The sequence below is a fragment of the Callorhinus ursinus genome, unplaced genomic scaffold (assembly GCF_003265705.2).
Source record: "Callorhinus ursinus isolate GAN/ISIS: 27379988/994484 unplaced genomic scaffold, GSC_fseal_2.0 scaffold57, whole genome shotgun sequence".
Taxonomy (NCBI): Eukaryota; Metazoa; Chordata; class Mammalia; order Carnivora; family Otariidae; genus Callorhinus; species Callorhinus ursinus.
In genome coordinates, this window is record NW_027397119.1 from 1,909,902 (window position 1) to 1,932,976 (window position 23,075).

The 23,075-nt window shown below is 39.5% G+C and overlaps 1 protein-coding gene across 5 annotated transcripts in view; it reads left to right on the forward strand.

Annotated features, from left to right (window-relative positions):
* Window positions 1-6,754: 6,754 nt before the first annotated feature.
* Window positions 6,755-23,075, forward strand: part of NEK7 (NIMA related kinase 7) — a 163,904-nt gene continuing 147,583 nt past the window's right edge. For 3 of the 5 annotated variants that reach the window (XM_025855049.2, XM_025855048.2, XM_025855050.2), the window contains exon 1: window positions 6,756-7,040. The gene's annotated coding sequence lies outside the window, so the exon portion shown is untranslated. Of the gene's footprint in view, window positions 7,041-23,075 lie in introns of all 5 variants that reach the window. The other 2 variants (XM_073884597.1, XM_073884596.1) reach the window with 1 other exon arrangement.

Consider the following 23,075-nt stretch of genomic DNA (forward strand, 5'->3'; position numbering starts at 1 on the left):
GCTGTATCTTTTGTAAGTTTTTCATGTTTCACTTTAGGACACTTTAGTACTGTGTCCTTACTAGAGAAGGAGAAGAGTGAGTCTATTAAAACAGGAGTTTAATTCTCCCTTTGCCATCTTGAGATGTGATAACAGGAAAACCTGCATGTGTTTTGTTATATTTCATTTCTTACCTCAGACCCATCTTTTCCTTTGCATCACATCACACTCTATCATCCCAGGTAGAACCCAGAGGTGGAATACTGATGAAATTCTATCCCAAAGCTGTACTGGTCCCAGAACCTGTTCATGAGCTGCTGCCTCATCATAGGTGTGAAAATCTTTTAATATCGCAGCTGGTTATCTCCGTATGGTGATGGAGTATTGGTTTTGATTTTTGTATAGTTTATGTACAAATAACTTTAAAGAATCGTGAAATAGGGAGATACACAGAATATCCATAGGATATTCAATTTAATTCCATCCAAGGAATTAAAATATTAGATTCTGAAAGTGATAAAAGTAGATTCTAGCTTTTAGGGGCTAAACAATCAGGAGCAAAGATTCAGATGATATTGATTGTTCTGACTTAATATAATCTCTTTACATATTTAGATTTTAGAACAGTACAATAGCCTAAAATATCACTAGCTAAGTATTAGAAATAAAGGCTTGGTTATGTAGTGACTACAGCAATGTATTTAAAAAATTATGTAGGAAATTGAAACTAAATCTCGACATAAGTCATTTTTATGTTTTTTTCCCCAGTCATCTCTAATTTACATTATGCTATTTCTGCAAACCTCCTCTTGTAGAGAGTAAAATATGCTTGCCTACTTAGGAGTTATAGGATGTAGACCTGATAAAGTATTAATTTCATTTAATTTAGAAATAAGGAATACTTTTATTATGCATTTGTCTTCAGAAAAAAGGTGATAATTTTTATCTTTCAATTTGAGCAAGGAAAGAACAAAGAAAAACAACAGAATTTTAAATAGTTGCATACTTTAGTTGCCCGAACTATACATTGTGTGTGTGTGTGTGTGTGTGTATTTATATACTTTAAAATTATTTTAAAAAGTTATTTACATATATAAAACCTTTAAATAAATTTGAAATGTATATACAACTTTAAAATAAGCTTTTGAAATAACTTCAAAAATAATTAACTTATATTCAAAAATAATCATATATTTATATATAAATAACTTAAAAATAATTTAAAAGTTCAGATTACATGAACCTATTCGCTATATAACAATAAATAACACTGATGAGAGGCACCTGGGTGGCTCAGTTGGTTAAGCGTCTGACTCTTGATTTCAGCTCAGGTCATGATCTCGGGGTTGTGAGATTGAGCCCCGAGTCAGGGGTTCTGTGCTCAGCACGGAGTCTGCTTGGGATTCTCTCTCCCTGTCCCTCTGCCTCTCACCGCTGCCTGCTCTCTCCCTCTTTCTCTCAAATAAATAAATAATTAAATAACACTGATGAGCAAATGTACCAATATTGTCCAGTTAGGACTGTTTGCAGTTTCCATGGGTGACAGTCCACTGTTAGTCCTCTCCCACAGTTTCAAAGAATGGATTAGCCCATAAATCCATAGGTAAATATTGGCTTGCCTTCTTTAGTACCTGAATGGTTTATGAATTTAAAGTTTTTTGCCCTGACTTTGAGAATAGGCACTTCATCAATTTTTAAGCACATCTCTGATTTTTGCCCCCAAATTCTCAAGCTTTGGAAATGATCCTGTTTTATTCTGCAAAGTAATGTTCTAGGTACTCCTTCCTCTACATAATGCTAACTTTTAGATGGAAAAGTTGATATGACAGAGTGATTAAAGAAATAAAATATCTCCATAATTTGAATTTCACCCGACAGTGAATTCAGTAGCAGAATTATGGAGGATATCGAGGCTGCTTATGATTAACTAGGCTTATTGTCATAAAGACAGTAAGAGCTGGCTTTGAGTATATCTTTGAGTTTGATGTGGCAAGATTCCAAATCTGGTTTTACTCACATCCTGTATTTTCAAATAGATTGAACATTAACAGTGCAATTGAACTGCTTAAGACATAATTACTGAAGTATTTTAAAGTACCCTTTGGACATTAAATAGAACAGTTGGAAAAAAAAGATGAAGAGATGTATGTTTTAAGCAAGAAAGGCTGAATATGAGCAAAGAGGGTTAGAAAGGTGAACACAGTAGTGACTGCAACTTTTCACTTCTTGTGTTGACATTGTTAGGATGTGCTTTTGGACCTATAGCCTGAGAGTACTCTCTTAATTTAACCATGAGGGAATACTAAAAGTAAACAGAAATACTTATTATTTGCCGTTTTTTTTTTTTCCTATTTAGTAAATAGAAAATTGCTCCAGTTGTTCCGACCTGAGTGGATTTGGTGCATCCCAAGATTAAGTGAACAGCACAAAAGAGGACTTGATGAGTCAGAAGATGTAGAGGGAGGCAGAAATTAGGTAGACCGCTTTGAGACCTATCCATTCAGTTTTGTGAAATCCCAGGGCATTTGTGACATCCCCTTCTCAGGTAGATGCATGCGCACAAAATATTCCAGAGAAACCTGTACTTTTAAACATTATCTTTGGAATTTGATTACTGTATCACCACAATTCTCTATGAACATAGAGAATAAAGAGGAGCTCGTGAACGCTCTGTGAAAATGCTACCATTGTTGAGGAGACTGTGTCCTGTGAAATGGACTCACTGTTTGGCTCCACATCAAGGGTAGAGTATACAAGTGTGAAAAGGGAAGTGATTTTTGAATATATTTCCTTCATTGCTTTGACTTTTGGCCCATTGCATATTGGCCTTTTGGCTTTTATAGTAAAGAGACAAAACGCATAAATTTAACTGGATTCTGTTAAACAAAGGAAATTGTAATATAAACATGAACTACCAGTGGGACTGTTTCTTCCCTATTTTGCAAGCAGTATAAACTACCACATTTCCCTCCATTTTAAGAGTATATATTTAAAAAATATGTATATAGTGTATTGAAAATGTTTCCCCCATTTTGTAACTACTACAAAAATAGCCAGGAAAAAGCCACCATCAGTATGCCACAATTTTAAACTATGAACCCTCAAATTCAAACCCTATGAATTCTCAAAATACCATAACTAGATGCTAGGGACAGCAGAATTGTCTTTCTGTGAATTTGAGTTCTAGGGATTTGGTGTGAGAATAAAATGAAGGCTAATTTTATTGTTTTCATAGGAAGCTCATCTATGCGATCCACTAAAAATTAAATGCAAGGGGCTGTCAGAGTGAAAAAGTAGCTTTCTAATATTTTTCATGAGTGTTTTCAAAGAAAGATAAAGATTTATTTTCTGACACTGTACGGCGACCACAGCCAGGACTAGAGAAAAGTGATCTCCTTTGGGTTGTCTGCAGTCTGCACTTTGACTTCCTCCTCTTGGCCCCCTTCAGTCCAGACATTTCAACAGCTTGACTAAGCCTCATCACCATTTAGTTGCCAAGTTCAGTGACTGCCAATATCACTAGTAGCTTTTTAAGTACACCTGTTGCCAGCACTATGTTTGTGAGTCAAGAAGACTAGACATTTCTGGTCTAGCCCAGTGGCTAGGATCTTCTTCAAAGGAAAATTATTTTTAATATTACTTCACCATCTTTCATCGGGAAAACACTTTTTTTTTTTTCCTAGCAAGCTTCTCTCCCTACAGAGAAGTTGCATTTACAATGAACATGGTATATAACATCTGGTCTAGTTTAGCCTATGGATAAAAATGGTTTTGGTAATCAATTCTATGTTTAATTTTTATTTTAAATTGTGTGGGGCCAGTGAAGCTGTATGAATAATAAAATAGGAAGCCTTGGTGTAAGCTGATGGGCTTTAAGTGACATAATCAAATATCATTTACAGCAAAGTTAACCTGCTGGTTAATGGTATGTATTGTGTGGTAATTAGGTATAAACACAGCTCCTAGAAAAGACTGTAATTAATGCATTTCATGGAGCCAGACAGCATTTTTGGAGCAAGTTTGGCGGGAGATGAATAGAAAAGCAGTTAAAGCTGGGCTCTGCTCTAATGATCCCCAGGGCCAGAGGAGCCTCTTTGGCCACATCTCAGTTTTTCCATTAGCATTTGCTCCAGGCCAAGGGCCAGTGGCTGGGGCAACCCTCCCTTATGTCCACACAGGGCAATAAAAAGTCACATGAGAAAGTGCAGTGTATTCAGTTCTGACGGTCTTACCAACTTTTAAAACACTTTACTACTATATAGCTGTAGCTCTGTCGTCCTTTAAGGTGAAAGAAGAGGACACATACAGATGATTTCAATACTTTGGGCACCATAGAGCCACTAATGGGATATTTCCTAGACAAAGGCTTTGTGGCTACTAGGCTTCGGGAGCTCATTTTGATTTATCTGCCTATCAGTGTTCATAAGGTATGTAAGTTTTCCTCACACCAATGAAATATCTGGTCTATAGATGAATCTGAAATTTCTTTAAACTGGGATCTTTTATTATCTATCAATCTATCTACATTTTTTAAAAAGGTGGTGCAAAAGATAGTAAAATATAAACAAAACCACCCAAAACCTTTAATCATACTTCTTGTACCATTTCAGGTTGAAATGTCTTCACTCTGGGAATATCTGGTTCTTTCTCCTGCAAGGTGGGCTTGTGTATGATTCAGGTGACACTTTTCTTATTTGATGGACGGATTTTAATTTGTTGTGATGTGACAGAATGATCTAGTTCAAATACCAACTTCATTGGCTTCATCTTTGCCTCCTTTCTTACCCCACATCCAACCCACTGGCAAATCTTAGAAATATATCTGCAGTCTGACCATTCTTATTACTTCCACTATATGCACAATGTTCTAGGTTATCAATATCTTTCACCTGACTATTAGAATAGTCTCCTCTTCATGAAGGGGGGGGAATCAGAGGGGGAGATGAACCATGAGAGACGATGGACTCTGAGAAACAAACTGAGGGTTCTAGAGGGGAGGGGGTTGGGGGGGATGGGTTAGCCTGGTGATGGGTATTAAAGAGGGCATGTTCTGCATGGAGCACTGGGTGTTATGCACAAACAATGAATCATGGAACACTACATCAAATGCTAATGATGTATGGTGATTAACATAACAATAAAAATTTTAAAGAATTAAAAAAAAAGAATAGTCTCCTATTCTAGTTGTTCTTAACTTGCAGTCTATTCTCCACAGTGCTGCTATTGTATCCTAAACAAAGTCTGATTTGGTCACTCCTCCAAGGACTCTCCATTTCATCCAGAATAACTTCTAAAACTTAACAAGGTTCTACATTCGTCCCCTTCCTGTACCCCATCCCCTCTTCTGATCACATCTGCTAGTGCACTCCCTTTGTTTGCTGGATTTTAGCTACACTTCTCTCTTGGCTATTCCTCACACATGCCAAGCCCACTTCCACTCAGGGTCTTTGCATTGCTGTTCCTTTTGTGTTGAATGCTTTACTTCTAGACAGACACATGGCTCATTTTCTCACTTCCTTCAGGTCTCTGCTCAAATGTCAGAGAGGCCTTCCCAGATAAATACATTTCAAACAGCATGCTCCCTGTCCTGTCTCCTTACCCTGCTTTATTTTTGTATGAATCACCATCTGACATAGTATGTATTTACTGGCTTATGATGATGATTATTGCCTTTCTACTACAATGTAAGCTCCATGATAGCAAGGACTTTGTATCTTGGTAACAGTTGTACCTTCATTCCTTAGAGCTGTAAGTGGTACATTTATTACTACTTCTTGAGCCAACAGAATCAACATCTCCTCTTGAGATCTTTTTTTCTTGCTAAAAATAAACCTTCTAAATCTTAATTCCATAGTTTTAACTTCTGAAGTCTTTGAGCTATAATCTACACATTCTTGGCTTGAATCCCTTTGGTAGGTAAGTCAAACAAGTGAAAGACCTAGGGGCAGTAACAACTACTTAATGAGTACTTATAAGCTAGGTTCTTGTATTTAAGCACCTTGCTTATCTCATTTAATTCTAACCTTACTCCTAGAGATGAGTATTATTACCATTCTTGTTTTACAGACAAAGAGACTAATACTCGGGAGAGGTGAAATAACTTGCTGCCGGGCCAGAGTTAATAATCACTGAACTAAGATTAGAATGAAGGCGTGTTTGACTCCATACTGCCTCCTAGCAGTGATCTCCAGTAATACGTGTCCAGTTACTCAAGCAGCAGTCTTTTGCAGTTCCTGTCCTAGGGGTCTGGGGTATCCACCCCCACTTCCCAACGATTCCCAATACCAAACCAAGTCGTTCACTTTTCAGAAATGTCCTAAAAGCCATTTTATCTACGTTAGGACTCTTACTTTAATGTAAGGTGTGCTTAGAGCAGAGGTAGTTCAAACCACCTAGTAAGAGAGGATGGGATCAAAAAGCTGTGATCCAGAAGAAAGGGGACGTCACCAGTTGAGCTTACAGCTTGAAAGTGGGGGCATTCAAATGCAAGTGAGGAAAAGACAAGTTCTCAAAAAGCAGCCCACCCCAGCCTAGAGGAAAGTTGGCCCAAAGGAGGGGAATGCGGCTCAGGGGGGGCAGATCGACGCACTCCACGCCGCGCTGGATCTAACAACAGGGAGCCGCACGCCGGAGGGATCCCCCAGAGCGGCTTCGGCCGCATCGGGGAGATGACGGGGCTCCCCGCACTCGCACAGCGCCGTGCGGGACCCGCGGCGTGGGGCTCCGGGAGCGGGGAGGGGCCGACGCCCGCCCCGCCCCTCTCCTCGGGGATGCCGGGATGTTTACACTCCTGACAGCGGCGGCCGCGGTAGGAGGAGCGGGAGTCGCGGGAGGATGGGCCGCTGTTAGGCTCGCACTCGGGACGCGCCTCGCCGTGCGCAGGGTGGGGGCCCGCGCCTGCAGCGTCCGCGGGGGCTGTGCGGCGGGAGGTGGCGATCGGCTCTCGGCCTCGCAGCCACAGCCCCCGGCCCAGCGGGCCTTTCCGCGGCGCCGCCTGGCCGAGCCGCCCGCCCGCCCCGGGTCCCTCGCGGGCAGGAGAACGGAAAACTCCCAACTTCCTGGTGAGTGGCTGCGGGGGTCTCGGGCTCCCGGGCGGGGCTGCCTGCGGGAGCCGGGCGGAGAGGGGGAGGCCGGGAGGGCGCGGGGCGGCCCCCGGGATCCCCGCGCCGGGGAAGGTGGGGCGGGGCGCGCCGCGCTGGAGCTGGGTGGGGGTTTCGGTCCGGTTCGTTGGCAGTGGCGGGAGCGGGCGGCAGGAACTTGGTGCCTGGTAAGGGCTTTGGCGGCCCGAGGCCGCCGTGGGCGCCGCGGTAACTAAGAAACTCCGCGGCCACCGCGGCGGCGGCGGCAACAGGTCTTGGTTTCAGGACCGGAGGAACTTAGCCGAAGTCCCGCCTCCCACCCCCCGGCTGCTGCTCATTGGCGGTGTCGGTTATTTATCACTCGCGGATTGGTTAGGCCCAGCTGTCAGGATTCGGCAGCAGCCAGACTTCACAGGAGTGAAGTTCACTGGAGAGAGTGGGTGGTGGGAGCCTGAAGCTAAGGGAGAAGCTGAAGTGACTTGAGAAGTACAGGGAGGATGGCCGACCTGTTGGAGAATGGGCTCTCGTGGTACCCTGTCAGGATTAGCAAATGTGAGAGAGATTGAAAGGCAATAGAGATGGTGATGGTGGCAATGGAAAATAAATACACCGAGAATTGAGGCCAAAGTCGAAGAGGACCGCAAAAAAGAAAAATGAGAACACCACATTGCCCTAGGATAGTGTCAGGAAGCAACACAACCCAGAGGATGCTGCAGTGAGATCTAAAGAACTCTTGTTGCCTCTTTCCTGTGTACTGCAGGCCTCGGGAGATGATGTGTCAAACACAAAAATCGTGTTCTCTCATAGCTGTGAGAAATATACTTATTTTACAGTAGTTTATCTCCCATCCTTGAGCAGAGAACTGCTGACGGAACTGAAAGTCTGAAAGCATTACAAAACGAAATGGTTTTCCTCCTCTGACTACTGATCATAAGGATGCTGTTGAAAAATCGAATGCGCATAGTTTGTAGAGCCTTGTGTATCTATCATAACTAGCACCATTGTTTCTAATTCTTCCTCCAAAGAGTTTGTAGTTTGAAGAAGTATGCACACTCCCTGTAGACAGCAGCAGTGTGTCTTGTCAGGTTGCTTTACAGGATAAAGTACAGAATGCGTGCGTGGTAAATCTGTATAGGAGCTTGAGCTGTTACGGGTGTGGTCGAAGAATGGCATAGTATTAGGGGCAACCGGACAAAACACTGAAAACGGTGGATGATTCAACAAGAGATTCGACTAACCCTGTAATACTTTGTGGCAACTCTTATTGAATGGACACCGAGTATTTTTGGCTTCAATACTTGGCGAAGGACAGTGCACTTAAAACAGTTAACAGAAAACTTAAGCAATTATATCATTTCCAGAGGAAGGAATCTTCTGCTACCCTCGGGAGATCCAGTCCACAGCTTGCTTCACTCCTCACACCGCAGCATCTTTCTGTTTGGTCCTAGACTGGAGCTTGCTGGGGTGGGGAAGAGATGTTGGAGCTTTGAAAAATTGCCGCGTGGAGGAGTCAAACGGTTAGAAACTATATGGGGACGTTGAGAGGAAGGCCCACAAAATAAAAAGGAGGAGAAGGAACCCCTAGTGGAGGCTGGCTGCTTTTTTTGGGGTGGGGATTCTCCGGACCCTCGGCGAGGTGCGGGCCTGAGATTTTGCTCTCAGCCGGGTGGCCCCGCCCTCTGCAGCACTGACGGCCTCCGCAGCCAATGAGCGGCGAGGGCACCGCGGTTCCCTGCTCGGGAGGGCGGGTACTTCCTACTTCGGCCCGGGGCTTGGAGGAGGGAGAGAAAGTTTCTCCTCGAAGGATGGCTGGTGGAGGACTCCAGTGTGAGGAATGAGAAATACGTAAAAATAAAGGGGAGGAGGTTCCAGTTTCTTCTGACTCCTCATGCACGTCTCGTTTCATAATTGAGCTACATCTTGAACTCATCACTGCATTTGAAGCTTTATAGTTGATAAGAAACGAAGGTGGTCAGCAAACTAAATGTCCAGGTGGATGGAGTTTTACTCTGACATTTTCTGTAAACGAAAACCAAGGAATCTCAGAAACTAAATTGTTAAGCTTTTCCACAATACTTGGGAGTCTTGCCACCGTTAAAAATCTTTATCAATTTAAAAAGTAAAGAGCGTAACTTGAGTGTAGATTTATTCTATACTTGAAACTACTATTTAGGTTTATTTATGAAGATCGTACCTGTAAGCACCCTCCATTCCTTTTCCCAGTTAGACATTTTCCTGTCTGGACAATTTCAAGAGCTCTTTTCCAGCCCAATAAAACAGTACTTACTCCAAGAAGGAGGAAAGCACGTCTGGTATGATGGCATCATACTGGTGGGGGAGGGGAGATTTAAGGCCAGTATAATAACATACCCAAATAATAAAAATCAAAATTGTCGTTTTAAATGATCGAAAGCGCAGTTTTAATTTGTGTAAGTAAGTATTTAACCTCATACTTCCCTCCCCTTCACCTTCCTTCCAGTAGACAGTTTGGGGCTCTGATTTATCGCCATAATTTAAGTATTCTTTTCTTCTCATCTGTTTTGCCTTTACTGAAATGTAGATTTCTTTTTTTCACTTAAAGATGTGGTCTGAGATATCATTAGAGACTTTTACTGAGTTTCTGGAACCAAACTGTCTCATGTTTTAAAATGTATCTCTGTAGTGTTACCAGCGGAGCCACCATTCAGGTATTTGGGCAGGAGAGAATAGTGATAACGTACATGCAACTTTGGAAAAGAAGTTGCTAAATTAGATAATAAGTTGCAAAATTCCTTTCAGGTTTTGTTTCCTTTGATTTTTTTTTTTTAAATAGGCTTTGGTATTTAAAAAATTTGCAGTGTAGCTGCAGTTACACAAAGCTGCACTCTGTCCACATTCCTGGTTTCCTTCAGTTAAAATATTTGTCCCTTCAGATAGTTAGTACAGTATGCATAAAACATGGTAGGATACTTAGTATAATACTTGAGGGTGTCTTGGAAATGACATATGTGATTATTGTTTGCTCTGAATTGCTTTATCAACAATTACTTTATTGACAGTTACATAAATATATAGCTAGATGTTTTAAGAAGTGTTTCTTCATCCTTTTGATTATTTCAATTTAATTCCTCCTCCCCTCATTTTTATAGGGAATATAGGTGAGTGACATTTGGTTATATAATTGTAATGAAATGGTTTTACGTGCAGGATATAATGGCAGTTGAGAATTTTTAAATATATGTAAAACTGTAGAATGATTCACTCTTAGAGTTATAAAACTTCTAAATTGCTGATTCCTCTTTTGGTGACTAATAGCTTGATTATCTCTGTATGATATGTTATATATCTATATAAAATATTTTTTTCATTCTGATGAAAACATTGAAAGAATGTATTTCATGGTTTTTAGTGAACAGTGGGAATGAGAAGGACAGATGATCATGAAGCATTTCTTAATTTTCTTGTGCAAACTTCTCTTAACCTTTGTCAAAATAATTGCTCTGCTATACTGTTTATATAATGTGCTTACAATGAGTTGTTTTGTAATAGCTATCCAAGGTGTTAATCAAAACAGTGTATAAATGAATGGAACTTACTTAATTGGTCTGTAAAAATTTAGAAATAAATGTTTTCTGTTACTTAATGGAAGTAGACCTTTTGGTAAATCTTGTCACTGGTCTTCTGTTGATAATCAGTGTAAGTAAGTAGTTGAAGGTAACTTTTTCATTCCAGGCTGCTTTTGTATAGAACAGGGGTTTGTAAACTTTCTCTGTAAAGGGCCAGATAGTAAGTATTTCTGGCTTTGTGAGCCATATAGTCTCTATCATTATAGTCATGGCCAATACCCGAACAGGTGGTCATGGCTGTGTTCCAATAAAGCTTTGTTTATACAAATAGGTTGGAGGTCCACCCCAGCTCTAGAAGATAATACCAGAGATCTAAATATGATTCTGGGCCATTGATGCTTGACTTGATGTGGATTTTCCACAGCAGTATTTTATAGCCTTTTTTGTTTCTTGAACTCACAACCTGAGATCAAGACCCAAACTGAGATCAAGACCTGAGCTGAGATCAAGAGTTGGAGGCTTAACCAACTGAGCAACCCCGGTGTCCCTGGCCTTTTTTGGTTTTAGACATTTGTGACAATCTCTTGATCTTTCCCAGTCCCCTAAGAATAATGCCACTTATTCATACCCCAGTTTTGTGTTTCATCTCAGAGACTTCATAAGTATATGAACCTCTTTTAGATTTATCTACCTTTTCAGGGTTTTCTACCATTCTTTGCTCCTTGGGGGTCCCACACCCATCCTGTGACGTTGAATGAATCTGTACCTGTCTAGCTTCTTCCTCACTAAACCAAGATGAAATCTGATGTCATATATTTAATCTTTGCTTGATTGACAAATAACATTAATATAAATTTATTTTGGTGTGTTTCTTTAACTCATAGTTTTAATTTTAAACCTATTGGAATGACTGCCTTTGTTTCTTTTAGAAGTTTCTGTCATGAGCAAGAGGGTGGGCAGATTTTTTAAAGAAAAAGAAGACTTTTCCCCCCAGTTTAAAAAAAAAAAAATACTGGAAAGGGCTTGTGTTTGTGGGAGGGCCTGCAGTCAGGGTGTGTGTAGCCTGGGGATGTGTGGGTTACCTCCTTCCTTTGTTTGAAGAATTGGCTGTAGGCTTACCTGGGTGCAGCTACTGAGGAGCCTGAGAATGGAATGGAAAATGCAGCAGTTTTGACATCGCTCAGTAGAGTTTCCTAGCCCTGGCCAGGAGTGGGTTCTGGGTGTGCCAGAATATTTGTCTCTCAGCGTGGTCAGGTAGCGCTTGGGGCATTCACAGCTACCAGGCTAGTTGCCACCAGCTACAATGAGCCTCTTTATCAGACCCTGTGCACAAATACCATTTTCTGTGTTTATCATGAAAAAGACCAAGCCCAGGTTTGTCTCCTTGGTTGTGTTGCTTGATTTGTTGGGACTATAGTTTTCTCAGCTCAGGTAAGATTGCTTTGAGGAATAAATGAAAACATCTTTGTAAAAACACCACAGTAGGCTCTAAGTGTTAGTTTCATTTCACCTATTACTGTTTATAGGACGTTCAGCGGTAGGAAACGCATCTGCTGTTCTCAGTTTTTCTGATGACAGGCCCTGTTGCCCATTCTGCCGGGGCCCAGCTTTGTCTGATCAGGCTCCTACCTAGCTCTGTGCCATTTCTACCTTCTCTGCTTGAATTCTTCTTTCTCTTTGCCCTGTGATTTCCATATTCGTAATTTAGTGCTTCCCATTGTTTGAGTTCGTGTTTTTATGTTTTTTGGAATATGGGGAGAAGGCATTAATCCTTGGTTCCTCAGACAGGAAAAACACAAGAGGCTTGGGGGGTTTATATTTTGAACAGTAAAAAATGGGAGTTGTAAAAAGATCCTTAAATACTAAGTAACAATGGCAAAACTAAAAGTATTATTTCTAATAGTCTTACAGTTTTGCTTTTTTTTAATCATTAGAATATTTTCCTCATATTCTCATATTTACCTGGCAGATTAATGTAATTTTTGTTGTGGTTGTAACCATAACAAAGCCACATATCCTCTATTACATTATGATTGGGAAAATTGAATAGATTTGTTTAGAAAAGTTATTGTACTCCTAAAAGGTAAGGAATTGTAAATCTTCCATTGCTTTTTATATATAACTGGTGGACCATATAGTAAAATAATGTGATATGTTTGCATACTGTCATAAAGACTCCCAGAATTGGACAGTAGGTAATTTTTTAAAAATTTTTCTTTTTTAGATTTTATTTATTTGAGAGAGAGAGACAGAGATAGAGAGAGAGCACAAGTGGGGAGGAAAGGGAGAAGCAGGCTCCCCAAAGAGCGGGGAGCCCGACGTGGGACTCGATCCCAGGACCCTGGGATCATGACCTGAGCCGAAGGCAGACGCTTAACTGACTGAGCCACCCAGGCCCAGTAGGTAATTTTTTTAAGGCAGATGGCATGACCTTACCCAAACAATTTATTTCCAGGCATGGTTTGTTATTTAACAAATACAAGTAAATTGAAAGATAGACAGGAAGAATGCTTATTGATGGGTTGAATTTATGGGAAAAAACTGATGTTTTATTCTCAGTTTCTTATTAACTTTTGTTTTCTTTATAGTCTTTGGTGTTAGGACACATTAAGGATAGTATAGTGGCAGGGAATGTATTCAGTAAAAACTGGCATTTTTTTTAACATCTTCAACGTATATCTAAAGTAAAGTTTTAGTACAGTTTCTACATTTGATATTTTCATTGTTGAATGGAATGTTGTTTTCAACTTCGCTTTATCATTTTATGACCTTGAGTGTTTAAAATACTAGCTGTTGATAAAGAGTTGTATTTTATTAAGCAGTTCTCCTATCCTGTAATCATTCTTTGTTTTTATAAAGGAATTTATTACACTGTATTTAACAGTATTTGAGGGTTGTGGGGCACGGGGTGGGGGTGGAGTTCCATCTTCTGCAGAGTTTCCCAATACCAGGCCACCGAGGGAGTTGCTGCCTCATCCATGATCATAAAGCTGCCAGTGTGAGAGTACACAGTCGCTGTCCTGATGAAGTCACAGCCACAATAAGGAAGATGCTGCCATTTTGGTGTCCCCAGAACCATACTTTGACTGTCGTGGCCCAGGAAATGGATGCTCTGGGCACTGGCTCTTAACCCCTCTATTAGTTTCCTAGGGCTGCCCCAACAAATTACCACAAACTGAGTGGCTTAATACAACATAATTTTATTCTTTCATAGTTCCAAAGGCCAGAAATTAGAAATCAAGATATCCACACGGCCATGCTGTCTTTGAAGGCTCTGGGGAGAATGTATTCCATGCTTTCTCTGCTGGTGTTGGTGGCATTCCTTGATGTTCCTTGGCTTTAGACATATATCACTTCAGTCTCTGCCTCTGTCACATGGCAGTCTTCCTTTGTGTCTCTGTATGCGTCTCCTCTTTCAAGGACAGCACTCTTACACTTAAAGTTTAATAAGCTAAATCTGTGCTTTTTCTTTCAGATTCTTTAGCATACAGATTATAGATTTCTGATCTTTCTGTTCTGAACAGAATTTTAGGATTGTGCAGAAATTATATTTAAGAGATAAAGGCACCCAGGTATCCTGTACATATGTAATCTGCTGTTAGTATTTTTTTTTTTTTTTAAGATTTGGCTTATTTGGGGCACCTGGGTGGCTCAGTTGTTAAGTGTCTGCCTTTGGCTCGGGTCATGAGCCCATGGTCTTGGGATCGAGCCCTGCATTGGGCTCCCTGCTCAGTGGGAGGCCTGCTTCTCCCTCTCCCACTCCCCCTGCTTGTGTTCCCTCTCTTGCTATCTCTCTGTCAAGTAAATAAATAAAATCTTTTTTTATTAGTATAAAAAGAGAGCGCTCGTGTGCACATAAATGGGGGGAGGGGCAGAGGGAGAAGGAGAGAATCTCAAGCAGACTCCCTGCTGAGTGTGGAGCCTGTTGCAGCAGATGCAGGCCTGATATGGGGTTCGATGCGGGGCTCTGTCTCACAACCCTGAGATCATGACTTGATCCAAAATCAAGAGTCAGCCTCTCAACCAATTGAACCACCCAGGCACCCCTGTAGTTAGTATTCTATTGCTACCACAAAACAGCTGTTCCAAACTCAAGTTTTCCATTCACTATTATCATCTTGTAGTTTCCCTTAGGAAACCTAAGTGTATGATTCACTAAATCAGTTATTTTCAGAACTGGAAGGAAACTTATAAATTATCTAAACTGACCTTTTTCATTTATTATGAGAGTAATAAAAATAAACTTATTCTTATAATAAGAATAAACTAAAACCCAAGGATGTAAACTTCCTAATACACACTCTGCTAGATTCCATAACAGTCAATATTGCCTTGTGTTACCTTTGTAATGTTTTTGATGGTAGGCACAGTGATATTTTTCTTCTCTTTTTCACTTCTCCTGAATTAGCAGAATCTTGCTGTGTTCATGGTACATGCTCAATAAAGACTTGCTGATGGAGTGATGACAGTGTACCTCTGTTCCCATATCAGGGCCTTGATTTAAGTCAGCAAATATTTGAGTACCTGATTGTGCAGGGGTGAAGTATTTCTTTTGCCTCCAAAATGATGAACAGTAGGGTGGATTGCTATTTCCTCACTATTTAATAGGATCCAAGTGGGACAAGAAATTACCATTATGGAGGCCAGTCACAGGAAGGAGCACTTAGTTAGAGGCAGTTCATAAGACAGTAAAGGCTAGAAAGTTCATGATTGGTTGTATGGTCAATATTTTATAAATACATATTTCATTATGTTAGACACCTTGACTCATAAGAGCCAGGCTTCATGTTGTTTGTCATTTTGGTATATTGAAAATAACTTGTGTGCCCCCATTGCTTCATGTATATATGCCTGAAATGTTCGGCAATGCCACTGACCAGTTTCTCCCTCTAATACCTTCTCTTCTTGCTGTGATTCAAAGATCATGATTGGCTCTGTTTCCTTTACTTCTGTAGCCATGCCCCTCTCTTAGAAGTTGGTTCTCAATTTGTTTATTATATACATTCCCTGTTTCAGTGAAAATTCTGCTTTACAAAGCAGAATGATTGGAGATTAATCACATGAATCCTAAAGGATTTATTTCATGATTTCTTGAAATAGTTACATCTATTTGTTCATTGAAGATGATTTACAAAATTTGTATAGCTGTTCAAGAATATATGGGTAGCTTTTTTGCTACCACCAAGATAGGTTGTATTTTCAAAGCATTTGTCCTATTACTGTGTTTCTCAAACTGTGGTCCTCAGAATGTCTGTGTCAGAGATTCTGATGTGATAAGTATGAGCATTGACATTTAAAAACAAGTCCCTAGGGTGCCTGGGTGGATAGTCAGTAGAGCATGTAACTCTTGCTTTCAGGGTTGTAAGTTTGAGCCCCATGTTGGGTGTAGAGATTGCTTAAAAATTAAATCTTTAAAAAAATAAAACACAAGTACCCCAGATGATTTTTATAATAAACACAGATTTGGAAAGCCACTGGTCTGGGTTGGAACCTACATTTAAAATAAGTACTGCAGGTGATCCTAATGCAGGTGTTCCTCAGGCCATACTAAGAAATGACACCTGGTCTTTTAAAAAAAATACTTTTTAATTAAAAAAATATTTAGGAGGGCATGTGTTGGGATGAGCACTGGGTGTTATACACAACTAATAAATCATTGAACACTCCAGCAAAAACTTATGATGTACTATATGCTGGCTAACTGAACATAATAAAAAATATTTATTTATAATGAGAGCCCATTCCTACTGCTAACATTTTTGGCCTGGGGTGTGCAGCCCTTTGGAGCAGTTTATATCTAATAATTAGATTCTTCCAGCATGTGTAACCTGTGTCTTAGCTCAAACAGGGCATAGGTGTTATTGAAATGATGGTTATAAATCAATTAAAATCATTTAGATAAAATATAAATATCTTATAAACAACAACTGAAGTAATAACAGAAGAGAAAATTCCACTTCGAACGAGTAAAGGAAAATACTACATCTAAGTGTTAGTTTTCGTTCTGTCCCAACAAATGGTCCCTTGTTAGTGTACTGCTTATAGTGTATGCAGTTGTCACCATTTTTGGCATTTCTGCAGTATTTCTCTCAGCTAGGTGTGACAGCTTACCACTTCCCTTACCTCTGAGATGGTTTGCTTTTTGCTTAAGGCTAAAAGCCCTTTGCCTGCACCTACAGATTTTGCTTCTAGTCACCATTACCTTACTTCTACCTGTAGTTCTCAATCTTGTTTCTGGGCTTGGCTGCACCAAGCTTTGATGCCTTGCATATCTAGCCATGCTGGAAAGAATTCAAGAACATCATGATGAGTAACATGTTCCTTTTTCCATGACTATCTTATTTCCATTGATAACAAGTGTCTCTGGTACTTGAGTTGCTTCTAACTTCCCTCCTTGTCATTAGATACAGATCTTTGCATGCAAGTTGTGTTCTTTATTCAAGAAAACCTCCTTGGTCAATCACATTCATTCGTTCATTTAAGGTATGCTTGGTCATTTAAAAACTACTTTCTACCAGTGTTTTTTAATGCCTTTTTCTTAATTTGGAGTTCATCAAATCAGTCCAGGCCCTTGTTGTTTATGACCATTTCTATCCCCATCTTTTTTCATATAAGAAGAAGAGGCAGCTTGATAAAGAAGGTATTGAAGTCCTGGATTAAGTCCCGGTTCATTTTTATATCTTTTCAAATGCCAAGCACAGAGTTCAGCACTTAGTGTAAGCTAAATTAATATTTGCAGAACTCAGTTTAAGAGTTGAGTGTCTGGCCTAGGAGAGAGCATTGGTAATGTGATGAATTGTTCAGATAATAAAATGGAGCCTGGACTGTAACGAAGCCCTGATGATGATGACTTAGGATATATGTTGGGTGTGTGGTCCTGGATAAGGCAGTGCTACTACCATTCCTAGGCCTTTTTTGTTCATGTGTTTTGGGTTGTCATCTTTTGAGTGTCAGTATTTCCACAGTAAGACATGAATGCCCATTTTTATTTTTATTGTGAACTTTGTGGGGTATGCATATGCTGTTCGGAAGATGATCCAGTGGATTGGAAGGGGTTTGATGTTAAACTTAGTTTCACAATGAGATGAGGTTTCTGTGAACTTGGAAGACATACATGCCTGAAAGCTGAGGGACAGACCATTTGATCTCTGGGGATCTCCAGCATTTGTAAGATGAATGATTCTGTGATTCTGTTCACTTTATGGTTCTTCTTTTTCCATTTGTTCTTTATTGTTCTCCCCATTTTCCTACTGGGTTCCACCAATTCATGGGTTGAAGAAAGAAATTTGGGGGTTGTTGCTAGGTAGCTGGGAGTGAGTAATAAAGAAAATAAACAAAGATCTAGCTTTATGCTTTTAAAAATATTTCAGTTTTTATTAATCACAGAACATAGGAGCACAAGAATGACCAAATGCTGCATCGTATTGGCTGGCTCAATTATTTTTAATGGCTCTGCATTGGAACCTCTGCTTTCAGCCTGACCCTGACCTATCTTTCTAGATTTACTTCTTTATACTTTTCTATATTTTAGTCGTGTCTGACCACTTACCTTTTTTTTTTTTTTGGTTAAATTTTGTACCCTTTCTGGCTTCACTGCTTTATCTTTATGCTTTTCTCACTTTTAATTCCTATTCTCTTTGCTTCAGCTATTCAATCTCACTATATTAAAATAATCTTCATCCTTTAAGGGTTTGCCGTAATAGATATCCTTCTGCTTCTTCTAAGCCTCTAGTACCTGTTGACTCTCCCTGTAGTTACTTGTCTTAACTTCCTTCCTGGAATATAAGTTTCTGGAAGGTGTGAATCATGTCCTGTACATACTAGTGTTTCCTGCAGGGCCTAGGACCACTTTTGTCAGAACTAGCCATTCAGGGAATGACAGGTGACTGCCTCCCAGTGAAGATATGGGGCAGAAGGTCTGGGCAGATCCTAGAGTGAAAGAATGTCCAGAACAATTGAGCAGTTGGTTTCAGGGAAGTCTGTGATGACGGTGAGGTGCATGTCTCTGCAGGGCCCATAGGGCATAGTATGAGGACGGTCTTACTATGTGATATAGATAAAGGTTGATCAGTAAGTGGTTAAGTGTTGGGATATTTAGAGATCTAGTTTGAGAGTCTGGGTTTGGTATCTGAATTCTGAATTTTAAGTTCTGGCAGATCTCAGAATAGCATGACATGGGAACCAGGACTAGGAAAAATGGATAGAGATGCCAGACATGAAGTTGGTGGAAACGAGAAGAGTTATGGAGTCAAGGCAGAGGTAAGTTTGGCAATTAGGTACAAGTTAGAGGCTCGGGCAACAAGGAGCAAAGTACTAACTTCTTAGAATTAATACGTGAGGTTAAAACAGGACCAGCAGTCAGATTAAATTGATTTGAGGCTGATTTACTAAGCCGTTTACTAAGTATCCTTATATTTCCCTTGCTTAGAGGCAAACCCATTCCTTGTTCAAGTTCAGTGGCCTGGCTTTTTATAAAGGGGTAGCAACGTCTCTCTGCCCAAAAAAGTGCTGACTGTATTTGCCAAATGAATCCCGTTTTGGTGTTCTGACAGGCCCCTCATGAGGAGAACACTGAACTGAGTTAAATAAAGAAGTAACTAGCTTACTACTGGAAATTACTCCCCTCTTAAGAATAACTACTAATTGGGAATTGATGAAGGTTATTCTTTGATTTGTGGCCATCAAATGCTGACCTAGAGAAAGGTTGTTCTGCTTCAAAATAGATATATTTTATTTAGTATCTTTTCATAGCTTTCATTGCTGAAGTTTAAAAGAACAACCACAATGTCAAAAATTATTTAAAAAAAAACATTTAAAGTACTTAAAAGAAGGCCTGTGCCAAGTGGGCCAAAGATACAGTGTATATTCATGAATTAATGAAGAAACACGTAGGAAATGAGCCTGGAAAAATACCCAGATATTGCATTATGAAAGCCCCACATACAATACAAAGATTGGCCCCCTCCTCTCCTGTAATATGATTGTAAAGAGTTATTTGTACCTTTATGTTTTCAAATTTTGGTTGTAATAGCAATAAAAGCTATAGGTCTTTGATACCTTTTTACCAGCTTTTAGGTGACCAGAGATCAGAAACTAGTGTCAGAATTGACTCAAGGTTATTATAAGGCAGCCTTAGGTAGATTTGTTAAAAAATGTATTAAGAAAATGTGTTAAGGGATGTATGAAGAAACGAAGTTTAGACTTGAAAATCCAGGCTTTGGTGATAGTACAGTATACTTTAAATTTACCAAGAAAAAGTGTTATTTTATTCTTTTCAAAGCCTACTGTAGTATCTGCTTTCTTTTTGTCCCTTTTAAAATTTAGTATGGGGTTAAATTTATTTATGTATTTATGTCCTTATTCAATCTGTTTATGCTTTTTTTTTAAATTTATTTTTTTATTTTTTTAAAGAACCACCCTCAATACATTCTACCCACTTCTAGGTTTTTTTGTTGTTGTTTTGTTTTGTTTTGTTTTTTATTTTTTTTCCCTTGCTTAACTCCTTCACTTACTATCTTTGGAATAATTTCCAATCCCTTAGTCTCTTAAAACTATGATTTGGGTCTTGGCTCTTGTTCTGCTCTCTCTGATGCTCCTGGTCTTGCTGCGCTACTTGTGGTTCCTTTGTCGCTCCCTGCTCTAGTCAGGGGTGTCCGCCCTCTTTTTTGCCTGCGTAGCTCCCACACATTCGTTAGAACCCACTTCCAGTGCCTCCTTTGCAAAGCCTTGCCGACCTGACAGCCTGCTTAGGCATCTCTCTTGCCAGCTCTTGTAGCAGTTCCCTGGGATGGTGTCTGTCAGAATACTTGCTTCCGTGGGCTGTAAAAGTCTGCTTCTTTCTGTCTCTCCTGGGAATAACTTGAGGGATCCAAATGGCCTGAGTCCTTTTTGTATTCCCAGCAGCTGTAGTAGACAAACTTGACCCAGTGGAGTAGATAAAAGGAGGAGTCGAGGAGATCCCACCGTTTTGGTAGGGGGCCCGAGTAGATAGATGATAGTGTCATTTATCTCCAGTTCTAGCACCTTTTTCTCCCTACCCCACTCACCCCCACCTTTTAGTAGCTGTGGCTTTTTACTAAAAAGCCTGAAATAAATTAGAGACTTAACTTTCTTGAAGATTCTTAGGACATTTTATTTATGCCATGGTATTTCTTGCCTCATTGAGGGCAGGGGTATATGTAGATGGCTCGCACTAAACGTGAAGAAGTATAGTCTTCCTTTTTTATTGGCATATTTTCTAATTCTTTTGCAATTTTGACTCTCTTTATAGTCTTTAATAAGCAGTAGTAGTATGATCATGAGAGTTAGGAAGAACAAACTTTGTCCCAGTATGGGTTTAGAAGCCTTCTCATATATTTACAAAATGTGTTTGCAGCTGGCCTTTACATGTCATTTTAGTGTTTAGATAATCATATAGATCCTCCCATGCAGAGTACCTGCAAATCACATGGCTATCAAATGGTATAAATTGCTACTTGTTGGCTAGGGAAAGTGAGAGTTGAAGTACTCTAAGATACAAGGGAGTACGTTTTGCTTTAGTTATAGATAAAGTTGTCATAGTACCTAATGCTGATGAAAAACAAAAAAGAAATCTTAACCAGATCAGCTTAAAATTCAGGGTCCTGGGATCGAGCCCCACATCGGGCTCCCTGCTCGGCGGGAAGCCTGCTTCTGCCTCTCCCACTCCCCCTGCTTGTGTTCCCTCTATCACTGTCTCTCTCTCTCTCTGTCAATTAATTAAATACATAAAATCTTAAAAAAAATAAAAGGACAGTTTTGTGTAACCTATGAGTGAATGGCTTTTACATACTTGCTTTTTCTCCTCCTTTCTTAATTTTCTCTTAATTTGGTTTGCATTGGAAGTCTGTGCACAGTGAAAAAGAGATGAAGGAAATTCAGAGATACAGTTTTTTGTTTGTTTGTTTGTTTGTTTTTGAGTGGAGAGGAGGGTGGGCAGGAAGAGGGAAAAGGCAGGAGTTTTCCCAGAATAAAATAACACACTAGCTTTGTTAAACATTGATTATGTCCTACTAACCTAATTATCCATTAGACGGACTCTGTTGTTATGACTGACTCAGATCTCAAGAACGTTGTGAGGGTCTGGGTGAGGGTTGAGTGAAAAAGTTCCCTGGAGAGGGCATCAGAAGACCTGCGTTGGGGTCATTATTTTGCTACTTAGTTTTAGGTGTCAGTTTAGCTGTTTAGTTTGTAGGACCATCAAAAGAAATAATTGATAGATCTTTTTCAAACTATTTATGGTTCCTATAAATTGTAGTATGTAAAGAAAAGAGGATTTTTGAAATTCAGGAATAAGTGCAAGGAACAGTGTCTAATAGAGTAGGTATGTTAAAAAAACATGAATAAACAGCAATTAATAAGCTTTTTAAAATAAGGATGTGTTAATTCTGAAAAAATCTATTAAAATTTCCCTTTATTTAAATGAGAAATGTTTTTAATTTTTTTTGTGTTGAGTTTTTGGTTAGTGAGTACTTGGTACAGACCAAAGTCTATTAAAACAAATGACCTCACAATAAATAATTCACAGAAATGAAAGCATTTCCAACTACTAGCCTATTCCATAGGGCCTTATCAGCTTTGTTATGACAGAATTCATTACTATGAATTATTTAGTACAAGGAATTCAGTAGGATGTTTTTTATAATCAGGTTGGGAAGATGGGTCCAACCTATTTATCACAGCTCTTTATGTATGTCAGTCTTTTGCCATGGATGATATTGTTCGGTTGCCATGATTTTTCTAGTGTTACAACTGAATGGTTAGCTTAGTAATCATGTGCTTTTGACAGGGGTTAGTTGTTGCTATGTGAGTAACTGAATGACATGGCAGAAATATAAGGGAAAATTTATTGTATTTGTAACGGCCTCGTTTGCCAACAGTTAAACTAAACAAACAGTCTATGAAGAGCTTTTTGGGTAAAGTTCTTGGAAATGGCTGACTAGGTCTTTAACATCGTCTTAGGGAGATTCTTCTGTAAAGATAAACGGAAAAGATAATACTATCTTGCATTTGTATACCACTTAACACTTGTGAGAAGCGTTAATATTTTATTCTTCCAACTATTTGTTTGCCATAGAAAAGTTCCCATTTGTTACTTTAAGGTAAGGATTTGAGACCTTGCTCTGTCATCACGTGCTATGTACTTATTATGAACCTCCTTTAGAGGGAAGTAAACTGAGACCTAGGGAGGATAGCTAGTTTTTAATTATTCAGAAGTAGATGCTCATGTAAATTTGAATTAATTAGGTCCTGATTGTTAGACTTGTATTTTTGATAACTTATTTTCTAAATTTGATTATTCAACAAGTACTTATTAGACCTTAATATGTACTGGAGATAAAAGAAAAATGAAGAAGAAATAGATTCTGCCCTTAAGTAGTAGTTGCTAGTGTAGTTGATGATTAGGACCTCAGATGGACAGATAACTGATTCACTAGAATACATTAAGACAAAT